We start from the raw sequence: 21,094 nt of genomic DNA on the forward strand, positions 1-21,094 counted from the left end.
TCACGGCAATAGGATAGCTCAGCTCTCCAGCTATGGTATTCTGGTGCATGAGGGGCTATAGATATTTAATTTGAAACTTAAGCCTGTGTCCAGTTTTAAAGTCAACATGTTCTTAACAGCAGGAATGCAGCAATCATTAGCACAAGCTATTCTGTCCCTCATGAAGAGTGTGCCAGTCTCACTTGGAACTACGGGAATGTGTAAAAGCTGATCCAACCATTTAATAAGACCCAGTTTTAAATTCTTAGATGCCTATGGAAAGGAGAACTCTTGTCTCAAACATAATCCACAGTCAGATTTTACAAAATAGCAATGTTACATAAGAGAGACATCATTAGCACCAGGTGTTCTGCATGTGGTCAAAAGGAGGTGTGGTGGTTTTACTCGGGTGGGCGGCTGAGCTCCACCACAACCACTCTCTCACTCCCCCTCCTCAAAAGAGGAACCAGGAGAAAATACGATGAAAAGGGCTCAAGGGTTGAGATAAGGACGAGGAGATCACTCAACAATTATCGTGACTCAGCGTAGGGAGATAGTAAGATTTATTACCTATTACTAACAAGCTAGAGAAGCAAAAAAAAAAAAAAAACAGGAAAGAAACCAAAAGCATCTTCCCCGTCATGCGGCCTCTTCCACCTCCTCCCCCCAGGTGGCACAGGGGAACGGGGGAATTGGGGTTATGGTCAGTCTATGGCGCTTCTTCACCTCCGCTCCTCGATCCCTCTCGTCCCCTGTGCTGTGGGGTTCCTCCCACGGGATGCAGTCCTTGCTGAACTGATCTGGCGTGGGCTGCCCACAGGCAGCAGCTCTTCAAGAACTGCTCCAGATCTGGGTCCGTACCATGGGGTCCATCCCTCGGGAGCAAACTGCTCCAACCTGGGTCCCCCACGGGCAGCAGCTCCTGCCAGGTCACCTGCTCCTGCGTGGTCTCCTCTTCGCGACTTACAGGTCCGACCCAGAATCTGCTCCGGCAGGGGTCTTCCACAGGCCGCAGTCTCCGTCGGTGCAGGTCCACCTGCTCCACCGTGGTCTCCTCCATGGGCTGCAGCGTGGAACCCTGCTCCACCGTGGTACTCCACGGGCTGCAGGGGGACATCCTGCCTCACCATGGTCCTCACCACAGGCCGCAGGGGACTTCTGCTCCGGCGCCTGGAGCACCTCTCCCCCTCCTTCTTCACTGACCTTGGCGCCTGCAGGGCTGTTCCTCACTCCTCTCACTCTCCCAGCTGCTGTGTGGTGCAGTGTTTTTTGTTTGTTTGTTTGTGTTTGTTTGTTTTTGTTTTGTTTTGTTTTGTCTTAAATATGCAGTGAACACTGGGGCCCTTACCTAACATGGGGCAGCTTCTAGATGGGGCAGCTTCTAGATCCTTCTCACAGAAGCCACCCCTATAGCCCCCTGGTACCAAAACCTAGCCATGTAAACCCACTACAGGAGGATCTTCATCCTGCCAGCATCACTTGGTGTGGCATGTACTACTCAGCAAGAATGGGATTTACAAAGTTAAACACCCTGATGTAGGCTGGAAGATACATTTCACCAACAGCCACAGGATATAGATTTTCTCCTTTCCTCAGCTCTCCCTTAGAGGTAAGCTTAAGAACCCTTTAAAATAATTTACAACCAGTAAGAATACAAGCTCCTCAACTCTGGGATCAATCCAGTACTGACAGAGAAACCCCTCTGTAGACTAGAGCCCAGGTGTTGCTCTCCCTACAAAATCTGGGCTCAAAGAGTGTATGCTATGTCCCCATCATGTGGCCATGATGACAAACAAAGAGGATTGTGTCTGCTTGCGAGGAATTTTTGCGAAATTTTGACTGTTCCTCTAGGAGGAAGCCACAGAGACATCTGGAGATGTGTTGAGGAGACCACTGGCAATGATAAATAGCTTTGAAGAAGCAATCCATGAAGTAAATTTGAAGGAATTAAATTCAATCAAACTTGCAAAAAGAAGCCAAAGCTTCAGGCATTAAAAGTTGCTATAAGGAGGATTTGTGATCAATTGTTTTCTATGCACAGAAAATGAAATTTGGTGTAACTGGCAAGAAAGAAGCTTTGGTTGTGCACAGGAGAACATTTAATAATTTAGGGACAGTGACACCATGTAACTAGTCTCACAAAGTAGTTCTGGCGGGTCTTTGATTTGCTGAAAAAGGTAAAAACAAAAACCTAGTTAGGATGAACCAGGGATACTAGAAGCTGCCATGGTGCAAGGAGTTGAACTCTGCTAGATCCTGCTGGCACTTCTTTTCTGTGAACTTATAGGACTTTGTCAAGCACTGATGACAATGAAAAGATCCTTTTAAGACACCTGTGTGATCAGGGATGAATGAAGTCATTCCTGTGTCCTGTGATGGGAAGTACTTCAGCTTTTCTCCATTCACTTGAAGAACAGTCTACCTCCTCAGACTTGCATTACAGCCACCCCTCTTTAATCGGCCCTTTGCCTCTGCAGCAACTACCATTAGGGCTCGGCCATTCTTACTACTCACTGTCACCTTCTTGTCTCTTTTACATCCCCCCTCTCCCTGCCTCTGGCTGATGTGGCATGAATACATTGCTTTTATCCAGGTTAATAAGCTCCGCTCACAAGCAATACGACCTTGTCTTGTAAAGTACAGGACCTGTCTTCCAGTGAGTGGGTTACAGCAGCCACCAGAACAAAAATAATGCTGTTGGAAATGTAATTGCACTGGTTAGTAGAACATGTGCAGAAGTTTGGTAGAGTATGGCACAAAGAAATCTTGCATCAAGAACTTGAGAATACTTTTAATGAAAAAGAGGAAAAAGACACCCTACAAATTTTAAAAGGTCAGTGCCTTAGTGATACCCAGAAATCTGAAGCAGATCAAGCTGCACTATTGCAACACCTTTCAGACTATACGAGAAGCCATGGTTTTGAGATTTGTCCATGATCTGTCTGTAGTTGTGGGCAGTCAAATAAGACTCTGGAAAATCCACAATATCATCTTGCTTTTACTAAAAACACCAGGAGTTTAGTGTTCCATGAAAAAGGAATTGGTCCCTCCTCTATTTTTGTAAAGTATTACTGGTTGCAATCTTGGTTGCAATCGTATATAATTATTGCACTAAACCAACCTTGGAACATATGCAATTAAAGCAGAAATAGTGCTGGTGTCATTGCTAGGCTGGAGATGAGAGACTTCTGCTGGCAGCTTTATGGCTAGCACATTCCATCCCTATACCGTGGCTGGTTTTCAGATCCTTCTCCAATCAGTGCTCATCTGTAAACACTACCTTAGACTGGATTCAGCTCAAACCATTTAGGAATGTCTGGATGCAACTACTTTTCCTATGGCTCACGGAAACATTTTGTGGTTTCTCACTTGGGACATAATGGATAATTACAGGTGGAACGCTAGTGCTGCCTATTATTAAGTTCCTGTTCTGAGTTTAGAATTTGCCAAATCTTAAGTATCTGGGCTGAAATTTTCCATAGTTACTGGCTGCTCCAGGCTGGGATTTGCTTCCAAGAATGAGAGAAGAGAAGAGAAAAATAAGTTGTTTTGTCCAAGTTTTAATGCACTGCTCTGTGAGCAGTAGAGCTGTTGAAATTTTGTGTGATGGATTTGTACTCTGGATGGGTTCTTTGACCTCTGCTATGTGTTGAATGAACACTGAGCCTTTTTATCTTATCTGCACTAAGAAGATCTCTCTCCTGTGTCAGGGTTTTTATGAAACTTGTAGAAGCTTGATACACTTGAGGCTTCAACCACTTTGTGGAATTTGGTTAAAATAAGTAAAGAGATGCAGCTATATCTGAGCAGAGGACTACCTGACGTGCACATGAGTCCATGAGCTCTTTCCTTTGGGAAAGATGGTTGAAAATCGAGGTGGTGAGAATCATTTCTGAAAACTCCTGTTGCCCACCCAGACCCCAAGCAAAGTGGGATGGATGCTTTGCTTCCCCATCATGAGGAATATAGGAGCCTAAAACTGGATAAGCAGCCCACCAGAGGAATGTGAGTGGGGAAGAGTAGCAGGGAAGAGAATCATTTTGCTACGAGGGGAGCATGGCATTTTTGGACAAGTGAAGTAAAAAAAAAAATCAGCACAGGAAAGCCTAAGGGAGCTAAAAAAATAATCAGAGAATAGGGATGGAGACAGCTGGGACGGATGCAATTAAGGACAGCATCCTAAAGTGTGTTCACAAGTGGGCTGATTAAGGTTACATAACCTTAATGTCTAAGACATCCTAATTTTTTAACTCCTTGACTTTGTAACTATAAAGTTATCTTGAAGTAGTATTTTGGGGATGTATTTTAATTTATACACCTGAAAATAGGTCATCTTAGTCTCTCAGGCCTTATAATACTGAGCTGACCCCAAAAGCTTTAAAATTCTGGTTGCAAAATGCAAACTCTGTGAAGAAGATGGGGCACATGGCACAATGTTGCTCTTTGCAAGCTCTAGCTCAACAGTGAAAACTAAACTCAAAGTCCAGGCAATTCACAGTAACACTTGGATGTTGATCTGGAGGTGTCCTAGAGCTGTTTATTCATTTTACATTTACTAGGTGGCTGGAAAGCTCTACAGAGGAAAAAGATCTAGGGGTGTTGGTCAATGCTCGGCTGAACATGAGCTGGCAGTGTGCCCAAGTAGCCAAGAAGAGCCATGGCATCCTGGCTTGTATCAGGAATAGTGCAGCCAGCAGGACCAGGGAGGTGATCGTCCCCCTATACTCTGCTCTGGTGAGGCCGCACCTCGAGTGCTGTTGTGAGAAAAATCTCAAATAATTTTCTTCAGACAGGATCTTCTGTGAAGTGTATTTTATTTGCATTTGCAATGGCAGGTGTCCTGTCAATCAGGAGCACATTTTAGTAAAAAAATCATAACCTTTTATTACCTATTACCCAATGCCTGATCACCTCCCCTGTTTCCTCATTGGCTGAGTACTACAGGTTCACAAGCTACTTGACCTTCCTCTATACCATATATGTACAATTTTTCTTTTTTTCAACCCTTTAATTTCTCCTTTCTTGTGTTTTGAGAACTTGTGATCTTTGTTTTACTGTTCTCACACTGCTCATCCTCTCAAGCTTCTACTTCATTTTGGAACAGTGAGGCCTTCTACTGTCCACTTATCTACTTAGCATTTCTCATGACTACACAACTACCTTGGAATAAAGAAAAATAATTCTCTACTGCAAAAACACAACTTTGTTTCTCACACTGTGTTCTGTTTTGGGCCCCTCACTACAGGCAGGACATCAAGGCCCTGGAGTGGGTCCAGAGAAGGGCTACAAAGCTGGTGAAGGGCCTGGAACACAAGTCCTGTGAGGAGCGGCTGAGGAAGCTGGGGGTGTTTAGCCTGGAGAAGAGGAGGCTCTGGGGAGACCTCATTGCTCTCTGCAACTACCTGAAAGGAAGGTGTGGGGAGCTGGAGGTCGGCCTCTTCTCACAGGTAACTTGTGATAGGACTAGAGGGAATGGCCTTTAATTAAAAATTAAATTAAACTTAAATTGCACCAGGGAAGGTTCAGGTTGGAAATGAGGAGACATTTTGTCTCAGAAAGAGCAGTCAGGCATTGGAATGGGTTGCCCAGGGAGGTGGTGGACACACTGTCCCTGGGGGTGTTCAAGGAAAGGATGGATGTGGTGCTTAGGGACATGGTTTAGTTGGTGATACTAGTGGTAGGGAGGTGGTGGATCAGATGGTCTTGGAGCTCTTTTCCAACCTTAATGATTAATAAATAATTAAATTAAATTAAATTAAATTAATATCTTGAATTCCTAAGTTTACATTGAAGACTCTTAGAATTTCCTCATCCTCCTTTTCTTCTTACCCCTGCCCCAACAAGTCTAGTCTAAAGCCTTTAGCTTTACTTCATACTTAAGGCAAATTTCCAAGAGAAATGTTTTCCAATTTTGTCAGCATATGTTGAAAAAGGTGGGTGCTATTACAGCTGCTATGTTTTTACAGGAAACTAGCCACAACCCATAGACACTGTGAATGGCCTGATCTTGTTAGTGTGTTTTAAATGATTCCGTTCGGTAGAGATGTTAATGATAACCAAGAGCTGAGTGCTGATTCTTCGTAGTGTGAGATCTTATGAAATTCTCTTTTGGATCTGGACTTAACTCAAGACTGTCTGGTCATCTTCTGTGTGTGGTGAAGTCTATGCATCTCTTTCTTTTTCTTTTTTTTTTTTGAGGGACATTAAAGGAGCTTATTCCTGTATGACTGGAGCATAATTAGAGGTTGCCCTTGTTACAGAAAGTCCTCAGAGCACCCTGTTGAGGCTGTTATGGCTCTCATCATCCCAGGGCCAGCTGTGAGATCAGACCAGGTTGCTCAGGGCTTTACCCAGCCAGATACTGGAAAACTTTCAAATGCAGCAACTGTGCGACCTCCCTGGCAGCCTCTCCCACTGCCTGCCTGTCATGAAAACATTTCTCCTCATATATGGTCTGAACCACTCCAATTTAAGCCTATCCCTGTTATCTGTCACCCCCTGGTACGCATGGCCAGGAAGGGCCTGGCTGCCTGTAGGCCCTGGGCTGGCTGTGAGGTGCCCCAGCTGGACAATCTCCACAGGCCCAGCTTCTGCTTACAGGGCCACACTTCAGCCCTGGCCATCACAATGGCCTTTGCTGAACTTTTTCCCGGTTGCTGATATCTTCACTGAACTGAGGGCACAAAAGTGTACGCAGACCTCTAGATGGCCTGTTTAGTCCCAGGTGGTGGGACCTCCCTTGAGTTGCATTACTTGCCAAGCTGAAATCCTATTCTGTTATTAAAAGAGATGAAGGATTTAGGTTTTCTGTTAGACTCCTTTCTTTCTTTGCTTCTGAGCTGTTTCTATCCCCTGCTCACCCCTTTTTTTCAGTGAGTCTCCCATTATTTCCCAGTAACAATGCAATCACTATTAACAGTAAACTAAAGTAACCTGAACAACAAGGAAAACATAATAGAGATTCTGTAGAGCTCTTTTTGTGTACCAACGAGTGGGTGGAGTGATATTGAACTACTTTTTACATTAGTGTAGATTTAAAAGATTCAGCCTTTCATAATCTTTATATTAAAATCACTGCAAAAAGATGGATGGAAAGTAGTGAATAATACTGTATTAATATACATCTATATGCTCTTTGAAATTATCTTAATCAGGGCAATCACTTAAATTGGATGACTGTATATCCACAAGGGCCTTCCATTTAAAAGATTTTGTTGTAATAGGAAGTATAACTAGTGGGATAAAAATATACCAAATCACTATGAATGCCAAGTTATGACTAACCTATTGCAGTCTATTAGATGTTACCAATGGTGAATCTGAAATAATCATTTCCATATAAAAATTTTACTGTTGTATCGTCCCCCTGTACTCGGCTCTGGTGAGGCCGCACCTCGAGTACTGTGTTCAGTTCTGGGCCCCTCGCTACAAGAAGGACATGGAGGTGCTCGAGCGAGTCCAGAGAAGGGCTACGAAGCTGGTGAAGGGTCTGGAGAACAAGGCTTACGAGGAGTGGCTGAGGGAGCTGGGACTGTTTAGCCTGGAGAAGAGGAGGCTCAGGGGCGACCTTATAGCACTCTACAGGTACCTGAAGGGAGGCTCTAGTGAGGTGGGGGTTGGTCTATTCTCCCACGTGCCTGGTGACAGGACGACGGGGAATGGGCTAAAGTTGTGCCAGGGGAAGTTTAGGTTGGATATTAGGAAGAAATTCTTTACTGAACGGGTTGTTAGACATTGGAACGGGCTACCCAGGGAAGTGGTGGAGTCACCATCCCTGGAGGTCTTTAAAAGACGTTTAGATGTAGAGCTTAGGGATATGGTTTAGTGGAAGATTTGTTAGCGTTAGGTCAGAGGTTGGACTCGGTGATCTTAGAGGTCTCTTCCAACCTAGACTGTTCTGTGATTCTGTGATCGAATTTTGAAATGATTCAATGCATGTCTTTTCCAAAATATTCAGGTAGAGGTATAACTAGCCCAATAGAATGAATACCTTTTGAAATATGAAATAAATGCTGCAACCAGGGAAAAAGTACTTTCTTACATACAAAATACTTTTCTCTTGAAAGTGCATCCTGAGGTGATGTGTAGAATGTTTCCACCTGTGGTATTTAATCAGCTCATCGCATATTAGCTGTTGTATCCCAAAATATCTTTGATGAAGAGCAGATAAGTGTTCTCCTTTATTTCCAGAGCATTTATAGCATAAGGGTGTATTTTTATCCGATATGATTAAAAACTCTGCCAACTTCACACACAATGAGAGGATATATACCAAATAAAGACAGCTTGTTTGTGCTGAAGATTGCCTGATTCACTCTGGTGTCTTTCCTATACGTGATCAATGTAGTTGTCTTCCCATAATGCTATTGACGTTCTGCTAAGTAGTATTCTCATCCTGCAATCTTCCTTTGACAAGTCAAATCTTCAATATCATCCTTTCTGTTAATGGTACAGTGTCTATAAAGAAACCAGAGGATAATAAGCTGCCTAGTGTAATTCTGGTAATGCTATAGTGGCAAGCCTTACAAAGAAAGATTTGATTGCAGTTATTGGCATATGAATCTTTGAACTTCCAAAGCTATTCAATGTGCATAAATGATACAAGCATGTGGTAATGACTACTTCTTGCTATTTTGACTGCACTTTAAAAATAATGCAAACTGTATTTGTGCCTATCACATTATTAGTGTTGCACTATTCCTTCTGTGTATTTCTTACCTTACATATTTTGAAATGCACTATACAGTGTAGTTTTGTAATCTCTGTTAGGCAACAACAGAAGACCTTGCATGTAGCAAAAGGACATCATTTCTTGACTTACAGGTCAAAATAAAGCTTGTTATAAAAGGCAGATTGTAATTATAACTAGTCTTTAATCTTTCTGTTAGTTTTTCATTCACTTCAGTTTTATACTGTTCAGTAGAAATAAGCATGTTTGCTAAGTTAAAGTACACAATCAGATGTTTTACAGATATGAATCTGCATTCAGAAATGGCCACAGCACAGCAATATAAAATAACAAGCACAGATGGAACTAGCAGCAAGCATCATTTCACACAACATGTCTTGATGATGAAGCATAAACACTTAAAGTCTCCGGATTCACTTGCTCATGCACCCACATCCTGCAGATGCAAGCACTCATGCATATTAAGAAAGCTTTAAGGTACTTGCAGAGTCTATCAGAATAAATCAGTCTTCCAGTCATACATTTTGTTTACGTACCCAACAGGTACCGAAAATTCCAGAGTGAATTCACGTCTTTGTAAGCAGAAATTAAACATGTATTTCTTAGCAGTCTCATTAATTTTAGTGATGCCACCCATAAAAATTGATCTGCAAGGCAAGGCTTCATAGCTAAACCATAAATGCATCACATTTGGACCTTCCTTGATATCTTAACTTAGGTGTTAGTCTAATATTATGCTATATGACACCTACAGTGGTGTTTCTATTGAGCCATTTGGAATTCCAGATTATTGTAACAGCCAGGAGAAGAGACACTTCAAAGTTAAAAACAAAACAAAACCAAAAGAAGGAAAAGAGGGGTGGAGATTCTTCTAGCTGTGTACAAGGATTTGTGTACTTTTCTTTCAATTAGCTCATGCTGCTAGCAGAAGGGAAAGAAATATCATATTAATGGCAAATGCTAGGTAAATTGAGAAATCAGACCTTGATGAACTTAGCTGAAGTTTAGGAGGCTTCTAAACATCACAGAAATGAAAATCCAGAACTACTTTCATTAAGGAGTTGGGAAGAGACCGAATGAGAAGTTCTGGCTAGCATTTATCTGGAGGAGAGAATTTGAGATGACTTTTGGTAAGTTTACAAAAAAGATGCTTATTTTTGCCTGAATTATATATAAGAACTGCCTGCAGAGTTTAGAATACATCACTAGCTCACTTGTCCTGCTAATGCTTTTTGTATCTATTTCTAGTCTATGGACAGCTTCATATTTTATTCTAATTTTATATCAAGGGGGCCTTTTCCTCATTCCACAAAAGTTACTTCTGACTTTCCATGACATATTAGAACTAACTGGGCCTTTTGTCTGCAGTACTTCATTTTGTTCTTGTTTACAATGCATTTTACATGTGATCATTTTGCCTAACTACCTTATTTTCTGGCATTCCCCACAATACTTTTTTGACTTTAATAGAGGTAGCTTTTTCAACATATTTTGTGAAGCTCATTTATTTTCATCATTAGGATACTGAGAATAATCAGTGTAGGAGTTAACGTATTAACATTTCTCTGTAGAAACTGGCCTTTTATTTTATTCATTCCTTTATGTCTCTTAAGTAGTTTTAAATTTCTCAGTGGTCATCATCTCATTCCATGGTGGCCTTGAATCAATGCAAAGCAATTTCAGAAAATACACCTGCAAGGCTCCCCCCAGTCATAGCAAATAGATGACTATTTTTGTCACTCCTCCCTCCATGTGAGAAGTTAATCACAATAATCTTTTAATCTATGATGTTCTCTTGCTCTGGTATAATTGAAAATAAGAAACATTCAAAAGCATGCAGTCTGGCTACCCTCATCCCATTCCTTCAGATTTAAAAATCTCAGGCAAAGCCTTATTTGAACATATGCATTTCATGACCTTGAATGGCCTTGAAACTCCTTACAAACTTATATTAGGAAAATCTATGAATGAATGAGCCTCAAATTCCTCAGGGCTTGGGAGTCCAGGAATGTTGCAATTCTGTTCCCACCATGAATGCACATTTCTGAACCCATTTTTGTCTGGGCTGGAGGACTCTGACTTTGTTTAACATTTCTTCACTTAGCCTTTCCACCAATGCTTCTGGTTGTTTTTCTGTCTCCCCATTTGCAATACGATTCTTAAATAGATCTACTCAGAAGTTATTTCTACATTGTCACTCTCAGAATACAGAATCAGTGTGAATTAAGAAAACTAGCCAAATGCTGACTCTTTCTCAAACTATGTACAAATCACGTCCTGCACTTTCCAGAAGAACATCTGGCATAAAAACCTTACTTCCGAAATTGTAGTCTATAATATTGAATGTAGAATAAATCAAAGCGAAAGACTGACTGCTTAATAGAAAGAAAGTCTGAAGTGAAGGTAGTGAGAAATTAAAGGAGGAAATCATAAAGTACATAATGGTGAGCCACATGTTAAAATCAAGGTTTCTGAGTGAAATTAACAATCTAGAGCACTGCTTGAATGTAAAACCAATGGCATGATGCAAAGGAAGCTTTATGCTGCAGTAAGGTGCTTTAGTTTTTCAAATATTCTTGCTAAAAGGGTGAGAGGTAAAACACACAAACAATTTGTATAAAAGCATTCTTCACGTGCCAGTAGGTGCAAGTAGCTTTTTTAGCAAGTCTTTTCTCTCTTCCCTGCAATGCAGCTGACAATGTCAAAGAAACCAACAATTGGGAAGTTTACAGCAGACCTTATACAAAGTCCTCCAGAGTCTCTGGGGTTTTGCAATGAACTCTGAATTTGCTGCCTGTGTATGTAAATGAAAGGCTTTTGAATCACAAACCAGAAGGAGGGAAACCTATCTCATATCAGGCCAGAGATTATTAGATTATTATTAGATTTATTAGATTATTATTAGATTATTAGATTATTATTATAAAGATTACCGATTAGATTAGACTAGATGAGTTTATTGGATCATAAATTTTAAATGACCTTTCCTCACATCTGTCAGGAAATATTTCGACAGATGCTATTGTTGAGGTGTCACCTCATTTGGAATTTTTATCTACAGAGAAGCAAAGTATAGACAGGTGAATGTAAGATGGCTAGTCAATCAGAAAATGTGAAAGAGCTCTGCTAAGAGGAGTAAATTAGGAACTTTGATCCAAAAAGCAGTGAAACCCATTGAAGTCCTCCTGCTTGACCTCACTTAGTTCTGGGACTGTTCCTAGATGGGCTGACAGCTTTACTTGTTTCTGCCTCTGCTGATTTTCTGCAATTATATTTTGTAGTTTTCCTCCTAATATTAATTCAGGCAGAAAAGAAGCTCTGTTAGATGTACTTTGTTTCCTCCTTTTTGGTAGAATCACGTCTGATGTAAACTGAATATTCTGTTTGATGTATACAATAACAACAACAACAATCTGTGACCCTATAATTAAAGAAGTTCATCATATATAAGGCATTATACAAGCCTTCCTAGAATGAGAACAGGACATGGTTTGTTGGTGGTGTTGTTTTCTATTAGATCAGCATTTACAGATTTTGTTCTGCAGAATCTCACAAGTACTTAATCAGCATAATCCTTGAGGTCTTTAAAAATATTCAAATGTACCAGCTTATTTTTGCAGCATCAGCAAGAGATTGCTGCTTTTTCACTTGTACAATTAAAATTTACCAGCCAAACTGTGTGTCAGCCTAGTTCCAACATAATTCCATAGTAAATCAAAGTCATCAAGAAAAGCAATTCCAACTCTGCTATGCATCTCTCACTGCCATGCTTCATTAGTTACAGTACCAATATTCACAGAAAATGTGTATGCAGCATAAATACGGGAAAGAATGGAACTTACATTCTGGTTGCATAGCTCAGAATCACTTGAAACTTCACATTTAGAATAACTGATATCAAGAATGGGTCAGACAACACCCTTGTAATCTATCTTAGCTCAGCAGTTCACTCTCAGTCACATCCTGTAGTATGAGGAACTGTCTCCCTCCATTTTGGTATTATATATTTCAAATCATTAGTAAGAGAAGGAAGATCAAACTGTATAAACAGTTCACTGCAGATATGAAAAAATGCTAACAGTATCTCATAATAAATTACTAATTTTTTCTTGGTAGATTTCCCACTGTCATTACTTTACATTTCCTAAAACTTCTGCTTTTGTGAAGTTCTCACAGCAGTAAATCATTGAAACCTCTGATAATTCAGTGTATTCTGTGTTGCAATATTTTATTTTCTTTCTATCCTGCCTTTGCCAGTTCAGGAACATCTTTCATTCATTTTCTTATTCCTCTGCTTTTGTCATCCTCACAAACCATTTGTGCTTTCACGTTCATTTCTGCTCTTCAGGAACCTGAATCAGCACCTGAAAGCTTTCTGTGTTGCTCAGCCAAGATGTGAGCACACCAGCACAGCAATTAAGGCCCTCACATTGCACTGGGAGAGGCAGGTAAGGTAAGGTCTCTCAGTTGTGGTCCTCAATAGACATTACTGTCAATTTTATTTAAGAGTAAATTAATTCTACAAAACCTTTAGCTTTGCATTGGAAAATGCTGTTTGGGAAAAGGTTTTATTGAAAAATCCCAGACTCTCTCTAGTTTAATTTTCCCCAAAGTTTGTTGCCTTAAGTAGTACTTGAGTCTAGTAAATCTGTCAGATTTACTGAGATCCTAACTCAGTTTCTAGTTGCCTATGTAGGCTTACACGCACTGTTGCAGAAGGTTCTTTATGGGCCTTTCAGGTGGCATGGTGAGTTGTTACCATTAAATTTGGTTAAATACAAGGCATTTTTAGAACTTTTCCTTGTCCTGGGTCCAGGCAGCTACTGGAAGATTGAACTCTGATTTAATGGGTAATGCTATAAAAAGAGACTGGAGGGGGCTTAAAGAAGCTTTCATCTTATCTTCTATTCCCCTTGGAGGTGCTGGAGATTCACTTGCTACTGTAAGAACTTGCAGCTTTCTGTTCCTGTTGCAGGGTGCTGGAGTGCTGCTGCAGTGCTACAAGGCAGCCAGGAGTATGTGCTGGACCCAGCTAACTCCTGTGCTCCAGCCTGATGGAGAAATTCTTTTTCTTTTCCCAGTTGGATGCATTAACAGCCAGTCAAAGAGCTGTGGAAAAGCTCTCACTCACTTTAAGCTTTCCATTTCTTCCAGAGGAATCATATTGCAGAAATAAATTATACCCTTTGGATTAAAAATATGGAAACACTTAAGCAACTCTTTCCTGAGGGGAGACCCACAAGTATTTGCCAATTCTGCACACAAAAAGGAAGAAAGTACAAGCATGCACTATTCTGTGTATTCTTAATTATAACAGATACAATTCATCTTAGAAACTGGTACAAGGAATTGCATGGTTTGTGTATGATACTGGAGGTCCCCATGTGTAGTTTAATCTTGCAGAAAAATGTTCTTGCATTTAGAAGAATAATAGTGTGGACAGTTTCTTAAGTCTTTAAGAAGAGTTACGACAACTAAAAAAAAATAAGCAAAAAACTGATTTTATTTTCCAGCATTTCTTCAACAGTTCTTCCAACAGGGTTGGTCAATAAATCTTAAACCAGCTTTCCTCTGCTATTACAAAACCACCATTAACTATGTAAGACTTTTGCAAAACCAGGGCTAAACAGAGACAGAGAAACTGGACCTTTGCCACCAGCCCCAGCTCTATAGATCTGCTATTATAAGAAATGATCCTCCTTTTCAAGAACAGGAAAAATCTCTCCCCAGGTGCCAAGAGCTACGTATTTTACCTATTCTAAAGATTAGGAGAATTTAGCAATGGAAAAATAGAGACAAGACTTTTTTATTCCTCTCATTCCAGTTAACGCATTTCCAAGCCAAAGTTTCAATCATTTCTATGTATAAGTTTTATGTAAGAGCTCTTGGCCTGAAGAATACTAACAGGGACGGATTGCTGATTATCTTGAGCTACAGAGGAGAAAAGCATGAGAAATATGAATAAAGCAGGAAGAAGGAAGGTGTGAGATGGGCACACCAAAATTGTAAAGGTACCTTTGTATTCTGAAGCCTTAACAACAGGCACTTTTCTGATTCTGTCTTATTTGTCTGTGAAGGAAATGGGGCTTTCTGTTAACCAATGCTAAACACCTCAGATGATCAGTCTGAGAACAGATGAGGACCCATGATCTCTTGAATTTCTCAATGGAGTGGGAGACTTGTGTTGTTAAATGCTGTTGTGTGCTATGTGTTAGGCTATATCTTGTGCATTTATGGGCTGTCAGTTCCTTGAAATCCTTTGGATAATCTAGGAAGTACAGTATCCTTGAGATCCATTTGAAAACCTTTTCCACACCACATTTGTTCAGAGGCATGACTCTTGTCATGCAACTAAAAAAGAGGCCTGAGAGCATCCACAAAGAAACATTGGCAGAGGCAGGAATTCCATGCTCTGATGTCTCCAGGTAAATTTGTCTCCAGGTAAATTAAATGGAGTCTTGATATATCTTTCTTTAACAGTATAGAACACAAATCTTTGACGGTTTCAACTAAGTTAGATGAATAAAGATAAATTCAAATTGACTGAAATAGACTAAAATTCCTTGAACAAATGATTATGGTCTGTATGTTCTATCTGTTAGATTAAATAAAGTCTTGCCTCTAACCTCAGTGAGCATACCTGAAAAGATTTCTAATCAAGGAATGCCTGCCTCCAGTGTGTGCTGCAAAGCAAAATTAACTACTTGGTTAAATTAGTTGTTTGCTAGAAAATACTTACAAATATTTCATTTATAATGAGATTCTTATGCAGTCTTCAGGCTTTGTCATCGATTAGGGAATATTAATGTAGGTGTGACATTTCTTTATTTCTGAAACCCTTGGAGACTCTTACAATGGATGTAAAAAGTCTACTTTTGAACAAAATAGTATAGAACTAGTCTTAAATGCAGGATTGTAGTGGAGACTGGTTTAATATGGCCACTGTTGCACTTTCATGAATAGCAAAGAATAAGTATGGCTTCCTAAATCAAGCTCTATGCTGGAGCTGATATCCACATTTTTAACCCAATGGAACAAACCAGTGAAGAACTTTTTCTTTCTTTCTTTCCTTTTTTTTTTTTTTTTTCTTTTTCTTTTTTAATGTACATTCATATGTGAAAAAATTTACTAACCATGACAATACATCTGAAGAGGAAAAAAAATACACTTTTCAGGAGAATCATCACAGCATATATATTCCTAAGTGCACTCAGCCCAAAGTACAATCTTAATACCTATAGTATAAATGTCACCTTGTCAAATGGAGAAGCTAATAGCTGAAGGCAAGTAGAGATATTAAAGCTGAGCGTAATTTTGAATTTCAAGGTATGTTAACGTAAGTAGAAAAAAATCATTTGAAATATTTCATGTTTAAAGCAATAATCTTTAATTTTCCACCACAGAAAGGGTGGAGTTCTGTGGAATAGTGACCAATGATCCATGCAATTATTTGCTGATACATTTCATTTTTATTTTCAGAACTTCATGACAATGTCTGAGGCAGTTTTCACTTAAAGCAATCAGACAATAAAATGAAAGAGTCCTCATTTACTTCTCTGAAAATCATCATTTAAAAACATATACATATCTGAGCATTGTCTTTTGTAATGGCTAATGCTGGTGCTTCTTTGTTCAGTAGACTCTGGAAAATGTATTTTTGATAACTGCCATATTGGAAGTCTATACAGTACCTCGTAAATTCTGTTCTTAGAAGAAAGCATAGTTTATATGAGGATAAGGCTTCTTTGATAGAAATTAATTTTATTAGTAAATGCTCGAGAAATCCATCATAGAATGCAGAAATGTTTTGAAAGATTGACATTTTAAAAAAAGAAAAAAGATTTTCCCTGAATGGGTTTAGAATCAGTTTGTCAATGGCTTGCCTGAAAAAAACATTGGACACAAAATCAGGCTGTGGATATAGTAAAGAAACAAACACTGAGCACATTTCGAAACCTCTGATTCTTAAGATCAACACAGAACCAGAGAAGACAGGACCTAGTAAGAACAAGAAAAAAAGAAACCATTACAGGAAAAACTTGAAATATACAAAAGAGGACGCTGAATGTAGATACTGCTTCTGCATAATGGATATGATTCTAATTTTAGCTCTAACTTGTATGTGGAAATTTAGAAGATTCTGATAAATAGCATATTGGCTGTGGATGCTAGGAAATTGGTAAAAATTTGTTTTAATCATCCTATAAAGTTCAAGAAATATACACCAGCTCTTATAGTTAGTTAGGTCATAAGACACCATTTTGTGGTTTACTTTTGCACATATCACATAATACATGTTTCAGTCCTTTTCGCCTTGATATATGGAAGTTTGTTTTGCAAAATAATTTCAGGTTAATGGTAATTATACACAGAACTTTTGCAAAGACGATCTGGTATGTAAACTTTTTCATGTAATTCTGGCATATTGTTACTAGGAATTTGGTTTGCAGCTTCTGCCACCTGACTCTATCAAGATGGATTGTGAAAGGCAAAGCAAGGAGGTACGTTGTCACAGAACTATCCATGATGCAAAGCTAAATCGCCTTGTGCAGATCAAAACATGCTGATAAAACAACATTAGCAACTTGATGCTGAATCACAGGAAGGAAGTCTATATACTGTTGCAAAGTATCATAATAGCTTTCAAACTCTTTAGCTGTCAATATATGAGATAAGCTTTATTAAATTATTAACAAAAATATTGTAGAACAATTTTATCTAAACCTCACATTAACAAAGATAAACACACATAGTGATTTATTTCAAAGATTAGATTCCTTCAGCTGCTGCTCTAAATCTATATCTGCTCTCTAAAGGCAAGCTACTAGACAAAGTAGTATAGCAGATTGCCATATTTACTATGGTTTAGTTAGTGTTTTAAAGCAATATGAGGTAGCAGTATGACTAAAGAAAGAATAAGATTTATTTATATTTTCTTCCCAAATTATTATGAAGAAATACCTGCAGCATTTGCAGTTTTTGTTCCGTTTCCTCCTTGCATTTTCCACATCTTTCATTTTAAGAAGTTTGTGAGGCCTTGTCTGTAGGGGACTTAGCCAAAAAATGCATGTATATACTTTTTCATGTTTTAGCAATCTAGAAATGCATGGAAAAACAAATTCAGTGGCTGTTATTAGTCTAAGTCAATAGTAGCAAGTCATGTGACAATGCAGTAGCAAATATGTAAAATAAAATAATAAAGTTCATAGTCCAACATTTACTAGAGATGAGAACTAGTCTGATCTAAGCACTCACTTCTGGTTGGAGCATGTAAAGAGTGCACTTTTTGGTTTAATTTCATAAAAAGGCTGATTTCCAGAAGCAATGCAATTTGTGTGCTCTTTCTTGGAGCTCTTTGGTATGAATCAAAGCACAGCAAGTGGAGATGACTGGGAGGTTTGCTTCAAAATCACTTCTTATCTGAACTAAGTCATTCATGTGGATACATCCTTAGTTTTCATATTCTGGATCCAAAAAAAAACAGGCAGAATGGTTTAATATATTCAAAATGATACTTCACACTTGTAAAAGCTATTTGGCTTTTCATCATGATTTGGAATTCAAGATTTCAAAATCTGAAGCTTTTTTTTTTTTTTTTTTTTTTTAAAAAAAAAAAAAACAAGAAACCCCTGTTTTCTGTCTATCTGTCCTGGTCTGCCAGCTATGTGGACTGAGACAATTCATGAGAGAATCCAAACCAGCTACAGCAAGTTTCACTCAAGGCATTGGATATTTTTTTTTTTTTTTTTTTTTTTTTTTTTTTTATTTTTGTATCATCCATTTTGCTCTGAGGTCTTTCATCTTTGTTCAGAATGGAAACCTCCACTGGCACTTAAAATCTTTGGAGATAGGATGAACAGTAAAGCATTAATTTACACTGTTAATTGATGTATAAATTAAACCACATTCTCTTGAGAATAGATGCTTCCAAAGTAATATTTTTATGAGGGAAGTTATACTGGCAATTCTACAGCAATATGCCTTTCCCTGCAATGCAAGCCTCTGAAGCTAAAATAAAGCAAAATTATTTAGCAAAATGAGATTCAGACAGGAGAAGAGGGGTAGTAGAAGACACTTGCTAATAAATACTGCAATAAAAAGGTTCTTACCTCATCTTCCTCTTCTCCTGGTACTGCAGGGTGGGATTGATTCTCACGACTGTGTGCTTTTTCTATGCATGTTGTGCTGGAGGCAATTCCTAATTTGCTAACAGATTAATTATTTAGTTAATGTTCTGGAAAAAAACAATATGGGAAATCTTATCATTACATCCCACTAATTTCTGTGGGCTACTCTACAGTATGGCTGAATCAAAATCCACCTTGTCACGCCTCACTTCATTTCCCCAAAACAGAGATGGATGTTTCCACGTGTGTTTTTTTTTTTTTTTTTTTTTTTTCCTCTAGCCATTAAAGGCTACAGTGCACAAAATCATGAAGCCTAACTCATGGCTCCCTCAGCTGTGTCCTCGTTTCGTCTTGCCACAATAGGGAATAATCAGGGAAAGCTGGTGTTTCCCTATCAATGCCCATGATCTGTAGGTTGCTAACTGTTTCCCCTTGGATTATATGGGCTTCAGATAATGAACTCTGTTTTGTCATGGTCGGATTTTTTTCTTCTTGTCTTCATCTGTGCCTTTACTTCCATGCAAGAGGTATAGAGATCTAGTTTTATGGCCTATGTGGTGCCCTATGGGAATTGGTGTCTGTTCCTGGAAGGAGATACATTGGAGCCAGCCCAAACTGAGCTATTTCATATTAGGTTTATGCAGCCTTTTGATATGTTTGTTGCCTTTTTCTTTCCCAGCGGATGCCATATATTTCACTTATGTATTTATTTATTTATTTATGTGGGTGTCCTTTAAAAAATAATTCAGCATCATCTTGTTATGTCAGTATGGTCAGTTTTTTTTAATGCCAGTATGTCCTAAAGGCCACCTCTTCAGTGGCCACTTCCCCCCAACCCCTATGCACAGGTGCTTATTTTGTGCATAGTGGCTGTCCTTTTATCTGTTGGTACAGTTAAAATACAGGGAATAGATTTTAAACATCTCTGGGATAGGATTTAGCCTTTGTCCTTTTGCTCTTCTCATAGTCTCAAATGTGTTTATATTGCATCTCCTGCTTAGAGCAAGCTTTGCATTACAGTATATTTGGGGAACAGAGTGCTAGATCCAAGTACTGATCTGATGGTACTCTTAACAAAAATGTGTGTGTTGGCTTTGCGTTTTGGTCATATTTTTGCTGTGCTTGTTACTTTGTTATGAGTAGTGCCCCTACAGCTTCAGTGGGATCTGGTGGGCTTCTCCTTCTGACCATAACTGTAGTAAGACGCACCACATACTGTGGAGAAGGTGCTGTATTCCCACCTGAGATATCTGCATTTCAGTGGCTTGTGGAGTCAGGGACTCCTGTATGGAAGGAAGGATACACCACGAGGTCTGCGTGGTCCTGTGGTAAATTGGATGATGTAAGCATGAAGATGGCATAATTTTGTGGCCACAGCTATGCAATGTCAAAGCACATGCAGGACAGGGAAGTGATCCATCATGGCCTCACCAAGGGCATCATGGCATCACCAAGGGCAAATCATGCCTGACCCATCTGGTGGCCTTCTATGATGGAATAACTGCATCAGATGACAAGGGAAGACTGAACGATGTCATCTACCTGTACTTCTGTAAGGCCTTCAAACAAGGTCCAACATAAAATCCTGATCTCCAAATTGGAGAGATATGGCTTTGGAGGGTGGACCACATAGTGTATAAGGAATTGGCTTGAAGGCTGCACCCAGAGAGTGGTGGTCAATGGCTCCAAGTCCACGTGGAGGCCAGTGATGAGTGGTGTCCTTCAGGGGTCTGTCTTGGGCCCGCTGCTGTTTAATATCTTTATCAATGACATAGGCAATAGAATCAAGTGCGCCCTCAGCAAGTTTGCAGATGACACCAAGTTGAGCAGTGCAGTTGAAACAACAGAAGGAAGGGAAGCCATCCAAAGGGACCTGGACAGGCTAGATAAGTGGAACCATGAGAACCTAATGAAGTTCAACAAGGCAAAGTACGTTTTGAACCTGGGTTGGGGCAGTCCTTGACATGAGTACGGACTGGGAAAATAAGACATTGAGAGCAGCCCTTGGAGAAGGATTTGGGGGTTCTGGTGGATGAAAAGCTCAACATGAGCCAGCAGTGTGTGCTTGCAGCCCAAAAGGACAACTGCATTCCAGGCTGCATCAAAAGAGAAGTGGCCATCAGGTCGAGGGAGGTGATTGTCCCCTTCTACTCTGCCTTCATGAGGTCCCACCCGGCGTACTGCGTCCAGGTTTGGGACCCTCAACACAAGAAAGATGTGGACCTGTTAGAGCAGGTCCAGAGGAGAGCCATGAAGATGATCAGAGGGCTGGAGCATCACTCTTATGAAGAAAGGCTGA

The 21,094-nt window shown here is 39.7% G+C and overlaps 1 long non-coding RNA gene across 1 annotated transcript; it reads right to left on the reverse strand.

Annotated features, from left to right (window-relative positions):
- Positions 1 to 8,850: 8,850 nt before the first annotated feature.
- On the reverse strand, positions 8,851 to 20,891 carry LOC118162019. Its single transcript, XR_004748257.1, has 3 exons — positions 20,881 to 20,891; positions 18,778 to 18,782; positions 8,851 to 9,769 (listed from the first exon to the last, which is right to left on the reverse strand). It is a non-coding gene; the product is annotated as an uncharacterized LOC118162019 (long non-coding RNA).
- Positions 20,892 to 21,094: the final 203 nt, after the last annotated feature.

Source organism: Oxyura jamaicensis, chromosome 1 (genome assembly GCF_011077185.1).
Source record: "Oxyura jamaicensis isolate SHBP4307 breed ruddy duck chromosome 1, BPBGC_Ojam_1.0, whole genome shotgun sequence".
In the NCBI taxonomy this organism is placed as follows: Eukaryota; Metazoa; Chordata; class Aves; order Anseriformes; family Anatidae; genus Oxyura; species Oxyura jamaicensis.